We start from the raw sequence: 6,000 nt of genomic DNA, 5'->3' as shown, positions 1-6,000 counted from the left end.
CCTTACAAACCACATGCTCAGCCACCTGCAGGGGCCTGGACCTGCCAACACCTTTTGAGGGGCAGAGTGGGGAGCTTATTAACCAGCAAAAAAGAGCTCCCAGATGCTCCAGAAGCATCCCACCCGGGGGGAGGCTGGGGGAGCCGCCTGGTGAGCCGCTCTGTGGGCCTCCTGCACCTACCTCTCTCTGGCCCGCGTGGCTGTGGAGGGCGTGGGGCCAGTTCTTCCTCGAGTTGGCAGAGCAGAAGCAGGAAAGCACCCAGCGTCTCTTAAAGATGCAAAACCAGCACAGAGGCTGTGCCCTCCCGTTCCAGGATGTGCAGAAGCCGTCCCAGGCCGAGGGGGTGAAACCCAGGACGCCCCAGAAGCTCCATGGTCACGGAGACGATCCTGAACGAGGCCCCTTTGGATCTGCACGCCCTGGGCTCTGTCCTCACGGGCGTCCATCTCGGCAGCCTCCTGGGGAAGGGCTTTCTGGGTGAGGTGGTGCAACTCATCGAGAAGATGGGCGACACCTGTCTAACCTCCCCAGGCTGGCTGACCCCCCAGGCACAGCTGGCCGAGCGGCTCTTCAGAAGGCTCACCCTCAAGCACAACTAGGAGCCTCTGGAGCCCTGAGGGTTTTGAGGGGCCCCTGAGTCCCCCAGTTCTGCCTGAGCCTCTCCCTGCAGCCACTAGGCAGCCTTTGAACTACCCTGGAGCCCTCTCCCACACAGTGGACTAAATAGATACAATAAAGCTTTTTGCAAGGGGAAAGAAAAAAAAGTAACTTTGCTTTTCCCTGTTGCTGCTTTTCCTAATGTTCTTTTAAATTCTTTTTTATTGATTTTAGAGAAACAGGAAGGGAGAGGGAAAGAGAGATAGAAACATCTGATGAGAGAGTCATTGATCAGCTGCCTCCTGCAGGCCCCCTGCTGGGAATCGAACCTGCAACCCGGTCATGTGCCCTGACCGGGAATTGAACTGGCAACCTCCTGGGACGAAGCTCAACCAACAGCCACACCGGCTGGGCAGCTTTTCCTAATTTTTAAAAATTAACACAATGTGAACACCCTGTATAATCCTCCGGCCTAGAGTATGGTTGGAATCTTCAAATATGATGGATGTCACTCCTGTGATTAGATTACATTATACAGCAAAGATGAAGGGATTTTTCGCAAATACAAGATCCCTAATGAGTTGACTTTGAGTTTATAAAAGGAGAGGTAATCCTGGCAGGGCCTGGCCTAATCAGATGGGCCCTTTAAAAGAAGGTTTACAGTCCAGAGATGCGAAGCAACAGACTCTCTCACCTGCTGGCCTTGAAGAAGCAATGAGTTGCTGCCATGAGTTTTATAGCTTCAGGGAGGCAAATCCTACCAATATCCTTGTTAGCTTGGAGGGGGACTCCAGGTCACAGATGCCTCAATTGCAGCCTTGTGAGACCCTGAGGAGAGGTCTCAGCCAAGCCGTGCCAGGGCTCCTGACCTGTGGAAACTGTAAGATGATAAATGTGTGTTTTAAGCTGCTAAATTTGTTTGCAATTTGTTAAGCATGATTAGAAAACGAATGCAACCCACTAGGTTTCTAATGAGTGAAATGTACAAATAGACTGGAACCCGAGACCTGGGTCTATATCACCACTATTATCTAGCTATATGATCTTAAACAAGTCACCTCTTCAGGCATGGAGTCTTTGAAATATGTGATATGAGAGATAAAGGCTTCAAAATTCTATGATTCTAAATCTTGCCACAATAAACTGAGTCACTGTGTTTTTTTCCCCCTTGCTTATAATGGAGTCTTGTATTGCTAAAGTTAAGTAACCCATCAGCTAGGCTGTCAAAGTCTTTTCACAATAAAGAGATTCTCTTTGTAGCAGTATTTATTCTGCAAAATGCGGCACTTGCCTCGCTGCAACCCAATTATAACTTTGGGATAAAATATGTAGCAAAATGCTTAAGATCAAATACATACAAACTAAGAGAGCACAAAGAAATATTTTATGAAAAGGAAGAAAGACCAGCAAAAGGAGAATTAAACTCGACATATGCTTCTTAGAATTTAGAATTGTGTTTTCAAAAGGAAGGTTATCAGAAAATAAGGGCAAGAAGTCCAGCTGAAGGAAAGATATAGGGAAGGGCAGGGGGCGTGCAAGCAGCTTTCACCCTCTCTGAAGCAGAAAATAGGTGCTGTGGACTGAATCATGTCACACGCACACCCTCGAAAGCCACATGTGAAAGCCCTAACACCAAATGTGATGGTATTTGGAGATGGAGCCTTCGGGAGGTGATTAGCTTTAGATGCAGCGAAGAGGGTGAGGCCCTCAGTGGGATTAGTCCCCTCATAAGAAGAGAAACCAGAAGCAGAGACTCTGCTCAGTCCCGCTCCTTACCATGTGAGGACACACAGCTTATTCCCAACTGTTTTACATTTGTGTGTGCCTATGTATACACACATTTTTTCAGACATATATGAAACATGTTTATCAATGTATATTTTAGTGTATATGTAATACATATACTATATTTTTGTCAATGCAGCCCTTGAAGTTGGATTTATATGAAGTCAATGTGGCATAGCTGGGAGCTAATTTGAGAACAGGAAGTGATCAAAACCCCTATTTTGCATCATAAATGTTTTCTTTGTGTGTGTGTGTGTATGTGTTTAGTAAAAGAAAATGTTTATCTGCTTTTAAAAACCTATGGGAACTACACTGTAGATTTATATTTTCAAAATGTATGTTTTGTCTTGTTTAATTTTTTAAAATTTTCAACTACAGTTGGCATTCAATATCACATCAGTTTCAGGTGCACAGCATGGTGGTGGTTAGACATTTGTATTACTTAGGAAGCGATTCCCCCAATAAGTCTAGTACCCACCTGGCACCATACATAGTTATTACAGTACTGTTGACTGCATTTCCTGTCCTGTACTGTGCATCCTCATGACTTCATAAATGTTTTCTAAATCCACTTCCCAGTGATTTTCATTTACAAATATATTATTTGAATATTTCCAAGGTCTTTGTTTAAAGATCCTTATCTTGATAACGGCTACTTTGCACTTATTCATCTCAGTTCTAACCAGTGGATAATCTTCTGAATCAAACTTTTGAGTACAATTGTTTAATTGGTTACTTTAGCATTACATCCAAATGATTAATAGAGAGGTCTGTGTAATTAATTTGGCCATTCCTGTGCAGGAGAGGGAGAATCTCCAGACTATTATCTAAACCACACTTCAAGACAGTCATAAAAAGTAGCATTCTGATTACCCTTCACAGTGACCTAAAATCCCTTAGCTACCTGGCCCAGTCGCTTCTCTGACCTCCCCTGCCTCCCTTCTGGGATCCCCTCCTTCACCCTCTTCTGCAGCCACAGGGATCCTTGCTGTTCTGAGACCATAACAATTATACACTTGCCTCGTAACCTTTATTCCTGGCTCCTCCCCATTTTCTGGAAGGCTCTTCCCTCCCACAGCTTCGTGATTGGCTCCCTCACCACTTTAAGTCTTTGCTCAAACGTGAGCTTTACAGGGAAGCCTTCCCTGACCTCCCTGCTTTAAATTTAAATAACCCCACCTTCCCTCAGTACCCTTATGTCCATTTCCTTACTTCGTGTGTTTTCTCTATAGCACTGATCACCTTCTAATGCGTTATAATTTACTTATTTGTTTTACTCTGTCTCTCCCCCTGGCTATAAAATGTCGCCTGTTTTATTGATTGCTGAATCCCCAGCATTAAAAAACCTGGTGTCCCTCACAGTAGATGCTGAGGGGGAAAAAATAAAAATTGAGAGCAGCTGCTGACATTCAGAAGCTGGCCTGGCTCTCACAGCCAGGCTGCATTCTTTTCCTAGTGGGAATAAACAGTCACGCAGAATACCAGCTGCAGACAGTTTACTTGGAGACCAAGATATAAATGAGACAAAACAAGGCCATTCATAATTTTTCCTGAACACACACCAAAACAAGTTCCCTGTGCCACTCACAGAGGACCAAACACTCCCTCTCTTAGCCAAAATGAGTAACTGCGACTTCGCCACCAGTGACAGTTTTACTCTTATTCTGCTCTCCTCTACCTTAAGATAAGGCTTATCGATGGATTTCTACCAAATCATAGAAATCATGCATACTTCGGACAGCATCCAATGTAGAGCAAACCTGGCTTCCCTGGGCCTTCACAGAAACCACCCAACCAAAGCCCAAATCCTGTAACAGGTTTTTTCCTAAAGCTTCCTGACTGAGATGAGGAAGGATACCATACTTTGTGTCCTTCCTCATCGCAATAAGTATTAGCCCAATGTGTTGAAATTCATGTCTATTCCTAGTGTTCTTCCGCCAGAGGACATTGACAGTGCCCCTAAAATATTTGCCTAATGAAGGAAGCAAGGAAGGATTATCCTATTGATACCATTGTAATTAGCTAGTTATTAATAGGAAAGGAGCAAAAGGGAGGCTAGACATTATAAGCACCGCCATCTGGGCAGCTTCACCAGGAAGCTGCAACTTTGTACTCCCCAGGGAACCACTGGCCCATTCCCTACAAATCACTGGGGGAAGGGATCCAACAAAGGGGGAGAGAGATGCATGCGCAGTGAAGTTGGGGTGATGTGGGTAAGGTGCCTGTCAATCTAACCTGAAAACAAAGATAATTGACTAGAGGGGGTGGGGAGCCACTACGAGCCTGCAAAAATTGAGGAATACATAATCCCCCAGACAAAGGAGTTTGCTTGCCCCCTTGGCTCTTGGCTCTTGGCTCTTGCTCTCTTGTTCCTCTGACTTTGCTCCTACCCGTGTTCCCTCCATAGCCACATGGTCCTAAAAGCTGCATGGCCATGGGCCATGAGGACCCTACACACAATGAACTGTTGGACTGCAGCTAGGAACACAAGCTGAGCTAGCCTGATATTGGAGTCAACTGCACACACATGAAACAGAAACTCTGGGCAACAGCTTTAATTCTAGCCCTACTAGACACAGCTGGACTTATTTGGTGGGACAAAGGGAAATTGGATCTTGGAAACTCAGGGAGGTAATTTCACATAAATTAATGCCACTCTTTCTCCCATGGGAGTTTTCAGAAAATTGCTTTTCTTGTGATATCGCAAGAAGCCCACTTCCACCAGCAACAGGTGGGGATGCAGAGAGCTCCCCAAGGATAACACTATGAATACAGTCAGGCACACATAGTAACATTTTAGTCAATGACAGACCTCCTATACAATGGCCCCATAGATTATAATGGAGCTGAAAAATTCCTATCATCTAAAGACATTGTAGCCATTGTCAAGTCTTAGTCTTAGCTCAATGCACTACTGTTTCGTGTGGTCTCAGTCTATCAATAAGGCTAGAAGTGTCAGGGGGCGCTCACTTGCCCCCCACACATGTGAGCTTCACACAGACATCTCCCCTTTCTAAACCATTGCTACTACTGGACAGACCCTTGTGGTTCTCATTACATTCCAAGACACCCTTCAGTGATAAGCATTAGGAAACTTTGGGGGGAAAAAGAGTTTATGACAGGCCCTGGAGCATACAAGGCACACTAGGGGGCACACAGTGAGGTGGGGGAGGGGAGGGAAGAGAGAGAACAGGCCTGGGGTTCTGTTTTTATTGGGGTCAGTTGTGGGGTGTTATCAAACCCCAATATGTGAGTCCATCTGCCTTCCTGTATTGGCCAAAATAAGATGAACGAGTTTCAGTGGAAAAAGGAAGTCGTTTATTTGGGTTGACGTCAATTCGAGTGAGCTCATGCTCTAAAAGACCCAGCTTCCCGATGGCAAGTAACTAACAGGTTGTATAGGGCAACATCACAAGACACCATGGATTTGGGGTTGGGTGTGTGTTAGGAGCTGACTGGTCAAAGATGCGATAAGGGTAGTAAATCATTTCTTGGGGTCTTGAGGACAGCTCTGGGGTCCGCTCCAACATTACTCTGTCAGGTTTCACAGAGAGGTAGTCGAGGGGGTCAGTGAACCTTAGGGCTCTGGAGATGAAACATAACTTAGGTAAAGATGT

The sequence above is a fragment of the Miniopterus schreibersii genome (assembly GCF_964146895.1).
Source record: "Miniopterus schreibersii genome assembly, chromosome: 1".
In the NCBI taxonomy this organism is placed as follows: domain Eukaryota; kingdom Metazoa; phylum Chordata; class Mammalia; order Chiroptera; family Miniopteridae; genus Miniopterus; species Miniopterus schreibersii.
The sequence above is the reverse complement of the archived record's forward strand: the minus strand, read 5'-3'. Positions refer to the sequence as shown.